The sequence below is a fragment of the Nannobrachium achirus genome, assembly GCF_963921795.1.
Source record: "Nannobrachium achirus genome assembly, chromosome: 10".
NCBI classification, from domain to species: domain Eukaryota; kingdom Metazoa; phylum Chordata; class Actinopteri; order Myctophiformes; family Myctophidae; genus Nannobrachium; species Nannobrachium achirus.
In genome coordinates this window covers 33260243-33272724 of record NC_137819.1, presented here as the reverse complement: position 1 = coordinate 33272724, position 12482 = coordinate 33260243, and positions in this window count along the sequence as shown.

Below are 12482 nucleotides of genomic sequence, written 5' to 3'. Positions count from 1 at the left end.
TTAAGGTAAAACCGGGAGATATACTGTTAGCATCCGATAATGAACAACTTGATAAAAATGTATTTAAAAAAAAGATGGTCTAACACACGTTTGTCCTGAACGGTAATATATCGTTATTATGGAAGCGTTCAGATGACGGCTACAACTCAACTAGACTATATAGTGAAATTGGTTCTTAAAATTACTTTAGTCCAATATTTGAAAACCAGGTGTGGATATTAAAGCTGTTTTTTTAATCAACAAGTATGGAATAATGGATTAAATGTAATCAGCTACAATCGGTCTATAGACAGACTGACGATAGACGGTTCAAATGAGGGCTAAACATAACCATTGGGCTAAATGACGGCTTGTGTTTACTGGGTTGGGCCTACTCTAGTGTCATGATTTAACTTATGCAGGCAAAGATATCGATTGTCAGAGACATCCCAATAGCAAAGACAACCTATGTCTATACACCCCAAGAAGACCCCATATAATTTCATGCAAATACATTTTATAGTGTTCCAGTACAAATTTTGTCTGCTCTCTTCTTTGTGTCATTGCTTCCAATTTCACTTGTTTATCCTGTGTCCTGAGTGTTCTCTCCTGAATGGATAACATTGGTATCCTATAACCTGAAAATACATTTTCTGTTTACTAAAGGCTGGAGAGACACGGAGACTCCTGTTATTGAACAAACACGACTACAGCAATGAGTCCTATCAGAATATAGATAACCTATATTCTAATCTATTCTAGGTGACGTGACGAGGTCAACTGGGAAAGACAGAAACCACCCAAAAATATTTTTTTGCATTTGTCACTGCTCAACCAATTTATTACAACTAAATAAGTTGTCCTCCATTTTATATTTCTTCTGACCCGTCACCCTTGTAAAGAATGTACTGAAGTTTCTGTTACCATATTTAAAAAGAGACATGGAGGAAGAAGAGGGGGGGGGGGGCAAGGGGAAGCAAGAAGGGGAAGAGATATGAGGGTTACCTACATGTTTAAATAATACCCCAAATCTCACTTTCAAACATGTTTGGGGTCATTGTAACATCTACTCTTGTGTGCTTTTGTGAGCACCCAATAGTTCAAGTAGCTTGATTCATAGAGGCGAGGTGTTGTGAGCTTGTAGATCTGCTATTTTCACAATATGTATCTGTGGAACTGAGTCAAACTCCTACATTGAAAAAAAATCCAGGTGCGTGTCAGGGCGGGGGGTCCAAAGTTCAAATATGATTATTTTTGGAGGTCATGGCCTGAAAAGGTTGAGAACCACTGATTTAGTGCAGTGTTTCTCAATCATGGCCCATGCACCACTGGTCCATGATTACAGGTGGTCCGTGTTTGTCTCGTCTTGGCTATAGTGCTGGACAGGGACAGAGCCAACCTAGCCCTGTACATATTCTTCTAGGTATGCAAGTGTTGAAATACCAAAGTACTGGTAAGTGATATGTAAAGGTTAATAAATTAGGTTTTGCTGTAAACTGGGAATTCTGTCTGACGACTCATCCAGAACTTCACATGTGTATAATGTATATTGTGCCTCTTGAGAGAGTCTGTGGACAACACGTCAATGAGCTGATCTTCTTTTGTAGTAGCTAGTTAAGCTGGAGGTTTGAAGCATGACCGACCACTAATAATCTGATGTTTTTAATTCCAAGTTTCTCCTAAATTAAACAACATGCAATACCTTCACGGACCACCATTTGAAAACCCCAAGCCGGAAGACTCCAGAGTCCTGAGTGGTGGACAGGTACTTTACCCCTGCAGCACCTGAGTGCTGTTAGTAAGGGGATATCTTCAGAAATAGTGTCAAATCCTGGCATTCCTTACCAACAAATGTCTTCACCAATGTGTTTGTAAAGGTCTCTAGTAACACATCTCACAAAGACTGAAATTCAGTTTCCCTAGAGGAGAATCTTTGACAGCTGATGAAAGTTGGGGTCCCTATATACGGATACAACACACCAAAATAAATATGCTTTAAGTTGCATATGAGGGGTCAAACTAGGGGGTTTTCATGATTCCATTACAAGCATTTGTTTTGCACGAAAAACATTCCTTGGACAAAACTATGGTTTAGTGATGAGTCATCACTTTTCACAGTTTTGTGGGAGCTGCCTTTACACCAAGGAATGTTTTTTGTGCAAAACAAATGCTTGCAATGGATTCAGAATCATGACCCCTCAGATGCTACTTAAAACATATTTATTTTGGTGTGTTTTATCCTGTATAGTTAATTTAACAGGACCTCAACTTTCAGCAGCTTTAACGGATTCTCTTAGGGAAACTGCATGTAAAAGTACTGACTTTTCCTGGTTGTGTGATGCCAATGTTTTCTGGGCCACAGAAAGAACACAGCGTCCCCTGAGACTTTCTTAAAAGGTCACCATGGCTAGCCTAGAATGGCTTAACTATTATCAACACATGCCCTATTTTATCATTCATCATACTGTACATGAGTCAATGTACAACTCCAGTCCTGACCGGCCACACTCACTGAAGCAATACGAGTTCATTGAATATAATGGAATGTTCATAAAATCACACTTGTGGCAAGGTTGCAGTGAGACATTAAATGGTGTGATGATTGTTGACAAATACACCCAGGTACCCAATAAGCCCTTAAATCTAAACAATCCCCTGCATTCCTTGAAATGTTGGCATGGGCTCAAATACAGGGCCAAAGCGTTTTGGGCATTCCACCTCTGAAGTCTTAAATTCTAATACGCTTTGTTGTCAAACAGTTAGTTCACTGGTTGTGTGTATTGTAGTGGTTCTCAAACATTTTCATCTCAAGGACCACCAAAGTGATGCATATTAAGCTGCGGACCCCCATTTGAAAATACTTTGTGCCAGGGACCCCCATAAGAGAAGTTTTAAAGATTTGATTTGGTACAGTAACTGATCTAAAGTTATAATGAAAGTCCTATGATCTGAATATTCATTCTTATACATTCCCTAAATAACAGTGAAATTAAACTGTTCCTCATTTTGCTAGGGGACTCCTGTAACCCCCACAACTAGGACCCCTGGGGGTTCCCGGAGCCCACTATGGCAGGGGTCTTCAACAGGGGGTCCGCGACCCCCAGGGGGTGCGCGGAGGTACTGCAGGGGGTCCGCGAAATTATTGCTTAAAATAAATAATAATAATAATTCAATTCTTTTTTTTCTTTTTTTTTTTACATTTATGTTAAAAAATAAATCATGATTCTATCCATTTTGAATAGCTTTACATGATTACTATGCAATTGACAGATTGTTGATATTATTGACATTGGTTCTCAGTTAATAAGTAGTATGTTTAGAAATGGTAGTGGTACGGCCCACGCTGCCCACCCTGCTCGCTGTAACTTGTACATGTTTAAAATAAGAAATATGTCGTAGCCCCGACCCCCCACCCTACGAGGTGATAGGGGGTCCCTGCTCCATCTAACCATCAGTTTGGGGGTCCCCGGCCTGACAACGTTGAAGACCCCTGCACTATGGGGTTAGGGGTTCAACAGTGTCGAGAACCACTGACCCCTTATGCATCACAAGAAATAGCGGAGATGAAATCTGGATAGTAGGGGTGAGCTGGTTGCTTAAACAATCAGGGGTTCAGGGCACATACTTATCAAAATGAACTGCTCATGATGTCAGGGGATAGGGATACAATTCATTTGGCTCATGATTTGTGTCACCACTTATTGGTGTGGCATACACAAGACTGTGCTATAGCAACAATACAATATAACAACAAAATAATATAGGCCTATAATAAGGGTAATAATCATATTCGTGTACACTGTAGGGAGCTACAATGGAAAAAACTATGGCTCGTGGACCAACCGGTGACTTTGTACACGACTTCGTACATTTCCCATAGATTCTATGGGACTTGACCACTTGCTCCTGCCCTTCGTGTACACGGTCTGTGCCGTCTATAGTTTCTTAATGGGGGGCAGCAGAGAGCCATATGTACACAGGCCCTAGGTGGTGTCCACGACCAGTAGTTTTACATGAACCCTCAGAGGGACACTGTGGGCTTAACAAGTGGTCCGTGGTGGTTCTCAAAGTGAGGTCGGGGGACCCTCAGAGGGACACTGTGGGCTTATCAAGTGGTCCATGGTCGGTTCTCAAAGTGAGGTCGGGGGACCCTCAGAGGGACACTGTGGGCTTATCAAGTGGTCCGTGGTCGGTTCTCAAAGTGAGGTCGGGGGACCCTCAGAGGGACACTGTGAGCTTATCAAGTGGTCCGTGGTCGGTTCTCAAAGTGAGGTCAGGGGACCCTCAGAGGGACACTGTGGGCTTATCAAGTGGTCCGTGGTCGGTTCTCAAAGTGAGGTCGGGGGACCCTCAGAGGGACACTGTGGGCTTATCAAGTGGTCCGTGGTGGTTCTCAAAGTGAGGTTGGGGGACCCTCAGAGGGACACTGTGGGTTTATCAAGTGGTCCATGGTCGGTTCTCAAAGTGAGGTCGGGGGACCCTCAGAGGGACACTGTGGGCTTATCCATACCTTGGCTACAGGGGGGAAATAATTAAATGTACTTTTCATCGTGCCTGTTGCTAAGGTATGGCAACATGATTGGTGTCTTGCAAGACACCAGTCATGTTGCCATACCTTAGCCTTTCCTGAACTGACGCCGCTGTGAACATGTGTACACAGCCAGCATATTACTCAATGCCAAACTTTGCACACACACTCCTTGCCTGCCAATCCACAACCTCCACCCCTCCAGGGACCCCCAGGGCTTATCTCCCGATTAGGACACTTTCCAGCATAGTGACATGCAGAACAAACTGTCCATATAGTATGGTTTACATAAAAGTCAGTTGTCTTTCACACACACACACACACACACACACACACACACACACACACACACACACACACACACACACACACACACACACATATATATATATATATACATATATATATATATATATATATATATATATATATATATATATTTCATTTATTTATTTCATAAATATTTTTCATCACAATTGGGTTTGTGGGGAGCCATCCCTGCTTCAAGCTGTCACAGCATGGTACCAACACTTCAAACTAATACCCAATACAGCAGATCTACAAGCACCTCACAGATCTACAAGCACCTCGCACATGCCAGGGACAGAGTAGGTTGGCCTGCATAAGCCTTGCTGTCAACACACTATACTACACCACTCAGGCCACCAAGCCAGGTGTGGTCAATTAGTGCCTTCTTTTGATCAGTGGCTTCTGCTTGATGAGTGGCACCAGTCTGTCTTTGTTCCCTGGTCAGTCAAGTTCACTGGGAGAGAATGTTTCAGATCAGTGCAAGTGTATTTGTTTTCCATTTGGACTTACTGTGTTTTGTTGGTACAGTATGCGTGCGACTAACTAATATTTCTGATAATTCCAATTTGTTTGTTGTTTAATTAGCCGGATTGTGAATGCCCTGCATTTTTCTTTCATCTTTAGAACCACACGTGTGTAACAAAACAGAGTGGTGATCATTTGGTGTGGGTGAAGAGAAGAAAAACATTTCATTAAAGGAGTAGTTCACCCCCAAAGTGACTTTTTTTCTATTGAACTCAAGTCTCCATGGCGTGAGTAATACATTGAAAAAATAAGTCATTTTGGGGGTGAACTACTCCTTGAATGTCAGTTTTGTGGTGTTTTGATTGGACACCCTGAGGATATTGACAGATAGACAGACAGACAGACAGACAGACAGACAGACAGACAGACAGAGAATTGTAGGCCTTGCATTTATTTGACTTGGTTCCAACAGATGGCGAAAATAGCTAATCTTCAAGCTCACAATGCCTCACTGTTTGGACAAAGAGTTGAGGCGTTACATTTTGTAAAACACGGCCTTGTGAAAATAGCAGATCTACATGCTCACAACACCTCACAACGCAGGGCGGCGTGAGCATGTAGATCTGATATTTTCACAATTTCTGCCCCTAATATTTAATTTATCATTTTAAAAGTATTAAAAAGTCCTTAAATTGTCTCTTTAGAAATGTGCAGATAGCCTCTGTATACTGTTGAGTGGAAAAACAATGTTTCACATTAAGCTAAACATTTGGGACCACCCAAGATCATTTGGAGACCCCTCTAGGGGTCCCATAGTTGAACCACTGACTTATAAGGGGAGTATGGAGACCCCTCTAGGGGTCCCATAGTTGAACCACTGACTTATAAGGGGAGTATATGAGGCTGGATCCGTCTGGAACACTGCACTAGGCTCTCGCCAGCTCTGTAGCTCTCCACACTTGAACAGTTGTGTCCTTAAATTCAATTATAATAATTAACCCCTGTATATACGGGCAATAGTTTTACATGACTTTGTGTACACAGCCAATAGTTTTACATGAACATGTTCAGGCTTTAGTACTGTACTGTCTCGTGTAGCCCAACAGAGCCCATCACAGCACAACACGGCCCACCAGAGCCCAATACAGCCTACCAGAGCCCAATAGACTCCAGCAAACCTAAGTCCAGCCCAGTCCTGCCCAATAGGAGTATAGACCAGGGAAGGGGGGTAGTTAGATGACTGCTCCAGACTCCACCAGGCTGCTCCATGCTCCAGCCAGCTCTGTAGATCCTGTGTACACGGCACTCCTAACTCGAAAGGTCAAGGAAAAGGGTAGTTTTAGGCGTCAAAACAGGCCCTTTGTCCTTAAAATGAATAAAAAAATCAAAAGAATATGTTTTGTTTCAGGCAGGACACACGTTTCATATTTGAAGCATGCCCGATCTGATGGAATGGGTTTCGTGTCTCTCCGACACTTTGAACCCTTTACGATTGCGAAAAAGACACCGAAACCCGGATTTTTGTCCTTAAAATCAATAAAAAAATCTAAAAAAATCTGTTTGTTTTACGCAGGAAACACTTTTCATATTTGAAGGATGCCTGATCCGATGGAATGGGTTTCGTGTCTCTCCGACACTTTGAACCCTTTATGATTGCGAAAAAGACACAAAATTTGCACGCCACCAACACGATTACACATTCTTTCGGATAAAAGACACTTATTCTGACTTACTTTTTGACGCTGAATCCAACAAACCCGGTCTCGTGTCTCTACGACACTCCTAACTCGAAAGGTCAAGGAAAAAGCCACTGTGTACACAGGCAATAATTTTACATGACTTTGTGTACACGGCCAATAGTTTTACATGAACATGTCTAGGCTTTAGTACTGTACTGCCTCGTATAGCCCAACAGAGCCCAGCACAGAACAGCACAGCCCACCAGAGCCCAATACAGCCCCCCAGAGCCCAACAGAGTCCAGCAAACCTAAGTCCAGCCCAGTCCTGCCGAGTAGGAGTATAGACCGGGGAAAGGGGGTAGTTAGATGACTCCACCAGGCCATTACTGTCCAGATCTGGCTTGAATAGGCCAGACCAGGGTAGACAGGACTGCACCAGACTCCACCAGGCTGCTCCAGCCAGCTCTGTAGATCCTTGCACATGCGATTAACCACTGTGTACACGGGCATTAGTTTTAAGTTTTACATGAACCCTCAGAGGGACACTGTGGGCTTATCAAGTGGTCCATGGCCGGTTCTCAAAGTGAGGTCGGGGGGCCCACAGTGTCCCTCTGAGGGGACACGGCACAGACCGTGTACACAAAGGGCAGGAGCAAGTGTTCAAGTCCCATAGAATCTATGGGAAATGTACACAGGCGTGTACAAAGTCACCAGTAGTTTTACATGAACCCTCAGAGGGACACTGTGGGCTTATCAAGTGGTCCATGGTCGGTTCTCAAAGTGAGGTCGGGGACCCTCAGAGGGACACTGTGGGCTTATCAAGTGGTCCATGGTCGGTCCTCAAAGTGAGGTCGGGGGACCCTCAGAGGGACACTGTGGGCTTATCAAGTGGTCCATGGTCGGTTCTCAAAGTGAGGTCGGGGGCCCACAGTGTCCCTCTGAGGGGACACGGCACAGACCGTGTACACGAAGGGCAGGAGCAAGTGTTCAAGTCCCATAGAATCTATGGGAAATGTACACAGGCGTGTACAAAGTCACCAGTAGTTTTACATGAACCCTCAGAGGGACACTGTGGGCTTATCAAGTGGTCCATGGTCGGTTCTCAAAGTGAGGTCGGGGGCCCACAGTGTCCCTCTGAGGGGACACGGCACAGACCGTGTACACGAAGGGCAGGAGCAAGTGTTCAAGTCCCATAGAATCTATGGGAAATGTACACAGGCGTGTACAAAGTCACCAGTAGTTTTACATGAACCCTCAGAGGGACACTGTGGGCTTATCAAGTGGTCCATGGTCGGTTCTCAAAGTGAGGTCGGGGGACCCTCAGAGGGACACTGTGGGCTTATCAAGTGGTCCATGGCCGGTTCTCAAAGTGAGGTCGGGGGGCCCACAATGTCCCTCTGAGGGGACACGGCACAGATTGTGTACACGAAGGGCAGGAGCAAGTGTTCAAGTTCCATAGAATCTATGGGAAATGTACACAGGCGTTTACAAAGTCTCTGAGTGTCCCACCAGGCTGGAGCAGCCTGGTGTTGTCTGGTGCAGTCCTGTCTACCCTAGTCTGGCCTATTCAAGCCAGATCTGGACAGTAATGGCCTGGTGGAGTCATCTAACTACCCCCTTTCCCCGGTCTATACTCCTACTCGGCTGGGCTGGACTTAGGTTTGCTGGACTCTGTTGGGCTCTGGGGGGCTGTATTGGGCTCTGGTGGGCTGTGCTGTTCTGTGCTGGGCTCTGTTGGGCTATACGAGGCAGTACAGTACTAAAGCCTAGACATGTTCATGTAAAACTATTGGCTGTGTACACAAAGTCATGTAAAACTATTGCCCGTATATACAGGGGTTAATTATTATAATTGAATTTAAGGACACAACTGTTCAAGTGTGGAGAGCTACAGAGCTGGCGAGAGCCTAGTGCAGTGTTCCAGACGGATCCAGCCTCATATACTCCCCTTATAAGTCAGTGGTTCAACTATGGGACCCCTAGAGGGGTCTCCATACTCCCCTTATAAGTCAGTGGTTCAACTATGGGACCCCTAGAGGGGTCTCCAAATGATCTTGGGTGGTCCCAAATGTTTAGCTTAATGTGAAACATTGTTTTTCCACTCAACAGTATACAGAGGCTATCTGCACATTTCTAAAGAGACAATTTAAGGACTTTTTAATACTTTTAAAATGATAAATTAAATATTAGGGGCAGAAATTGTGAAAATATCAGATCTACATGCTCACGCCGCCCTGCGTTGTGAGGTGTTGTGAGCATGTAGATCTGCTATTTTCACAAGGCCGTGTTTTACAAAATGTAACGCCTCAACTCTTTGTCCAAACAGTGAGGCATTGTGAGCTTGAAGATTAGCTATTTTCGCCATCTGTTGGAACCAAGTCAAATAAATGCAAGGCCTACAATTCTCTGTCTGTCTGTCTGTCTGTCTGTCTGTCTGTCTATCTGGCAATATCCTCAGGGTGTCCAATCAAAACACCACAAAACTGACATTCAAGGAGTAGTTCACCCCCAAAATGACTTATTTTTTCAATGTATTACTCACGCCATGGAGACTTGAGTTCAATAGAAAAAAAGTCACTTTGGGGGTGAACTACTCCTTTAATGAAATGTTTTTCTTCTCTTCACCCACACCAAATGATCACCACTCTGTTTTGTTACACACGTGTGGTTCTAAAGATGAAAGAAAAATGCAGGGCATTCACAATCCGGCTAATTAAACAACAAACAAATTGGAATTATCAGAAATATTAGTTAGTCGCACGCATACTGTACCAACAAAACACAGTAAGTCCAAATGGAAAACAAATACACTTGCACTGATCTGAAACATTCTCTCCCAGTGAACTTGACTGACCAGGGAACAAAGACAGACTGGTGCCACTCATCAAGCAGAAGCCACTGATCAAAAGAAGGCACTAATTGACCACACCTGGCTTGGTGGCCTGAGTGGTGTAGTATAGTGTGTTGACAGCAAGGCTTATGCAGGCCAACCTACTCTGTCCCTGGCATGTGCGAGGTGCTTGTAGATCTGTGAGGTGCTTGTAGATCTGCTGTATTGGGTTTTTTAACTAGTTTGAAGTGTTGGTGCCGTGCTGTGACAGCTTGAAGCAGGGATGGCTCCCCACAAACCCAATTGTGATGAAAAATATTTATGAAATAAATAAATGAAATATATATATATATATATATATATATATATATATATATATATATATATATGTGTATATATATATATATATATGTGTGTGTGTGTGTGTGTGTGTGTGTGTGTGTGTGTGTGTGTGTGTGTGTGTGTGTGTGTGAAAGACAACTGACTTTTATGTAAACCATACTATATGGACAGTTTGTTCTGCATGTCACTATGCTGGAAAGTGTCCTAATCGGGAGATAAGCCCTGGGGGTCCCTGGAGGGGTGGAGGTTGTGGATTGGCAGGCAAGGAGTGTGTGTGCAAAGTTTGGCATTGAGTAATATGCTGGCTGTGTACACATGTTCACAGCGGCGTCAGTTCAGGAAAGGCTAAGGTATGGCAACATGACTGGTGTCTTGCAAGACACCAATCATGTTGCCATACCTTAGCAACAGGCACGATGAAAAGTACATTTAATTATTTCCCCCCTGTAGCCAAGGTATGGCAGCTGCCATAGCTTGCCATACCCAATTGACGCCCCTGCATGTTCACCTCCAGTAGGTTGGGAAAGTAGCCTGCCACCCTGTGGAAATAGGCTTGAACTGCAAGATAGGACCCTAAAACAAATAAAATGGAATAAAAAAGCATCCGTAAGACGGATGGGCGAACAAGTGGTGTCCATACGTAGATGGGGTCCCAGAGGACATGTAGAGCCCACCCCCTTATTTTTCACGCCCCCAGGGAACACACAGCGGGGTTTGGAAATTTGTCGTGTACACCAGCCCTAGGACCTCGGCTTCGTGGACCGATTTAACGATAGGGGTAATAATAATCATAATAATAATAGTAATAATAATAATAATGGGGATTTAGTATCTCTCTCTCTTCGCTTTAAGTTAAACTGTCTCTACCCTCATATAAGCTTATATAGCCTCAAACCTTGATGATAATTGGAACTCAACAAAGGGCATATTGTACATTACAGTCAAGTCAAGTTCAGTCAGGATGCGAACAGATTCACTCATTTCATGTCATTCGTGTAGGCTTTTCTTTGCTTTGCTGATTTATAACCTCTTTGTACCACAGTAAACCTTCTGTATCCTTCTCATCCGACTCAACCACAGTTCAACAGAGGTCTGTGTTCCTCTGGCAGTCAGACAAATGTCTTTGGGGCGCATGGGTTTTTGCCAAAGACAAATCAAAGATTTGGCTGAGCGCTCATTGACAGATCTTTTATGTAATTCATTCAACTGTGCTGCAGAGCGGGTTAGTTATGTAAGACTTTTGCTTTTATTTGGGGCAGCTTCTTTGAATCCTCAAGACAAGGTGAGGCAAGTGGTATTTGTCTAGCACATTGCATGCACAAAATGGTCAAGCAGTCAGTTGACCGGAGTCCCCCAGGGGTCTATACTACAGTATAGGCCCCCTCCTAATTTGCTGTGCACTAAATTAGTGCACAGCACACCCCAGGGGGCCCCCACATGACAGTGAGTAAAGTGTCAATTTAATGCCTTTTTATACCACAAAAAAGAAAAGAATAGAAAAAAGACCATTACTGCATCAAAAGTGCTTGTCAGGGTGGGGGGTCCCCAGTTCAAATATGATTATGTGGGGGGTCACAGCCTGAAAAGGTTGAGAACCACTGCACTAAATATCTAAGACACTTCATGTTATATCTAATTGTAGCCTAAAACAAATACTTTGTATTGACCGCTTTGTTTATATTTAACTTTTCTCTATTAATATTTCAAAATGGGTCAAATTAACAATTATTTGTGACTGCAGCAAAGATGATCAGTGCTTCTTACCATACCTGACTTTGCTATGTTTATTATAACAAATTTAGCAAGAATGCTACTATGAATGAAAGATACATACACGCATATCTACAAGCACATTTAAACCCTATGCCATTGACCAGAGTAACCCTACTCCATCGACTCCCTTCCTTTTCCCCTGATACTAAATATCCACTCTACAAGCTCACAAAGTGTCGCATTATGACACAATTTGTGAGCTTGAAATGAATAGATATGTTCGCAGAATCTTCACCCCAGAATAGGGACACTCACACTACACGGTTCAAATGGCCATAGTAATAGTCTACTAATGATGTCAGCTTTAAGCCAAGGGTACAAAGTTTCAGTCACGCCCTCCGTGATTACTGTATGTTTGATGAACTTTGGAAATGTTATTAAAACACTTCAAAGAGTAAGTTGACCCGGTGTGAGGTGTACCGGTATGTTCATTGTGGACGGTGACAATTCAGTATTCCAGCATTCTGCTAAACACTAAATGTAAGTAGAACGTTGAAATAAATGCTGTTATTGGAATTTGCTGAAAATATCAACAAAGTTACTTTACATCCTTAATGCTTTATCTATATTTTGAGCT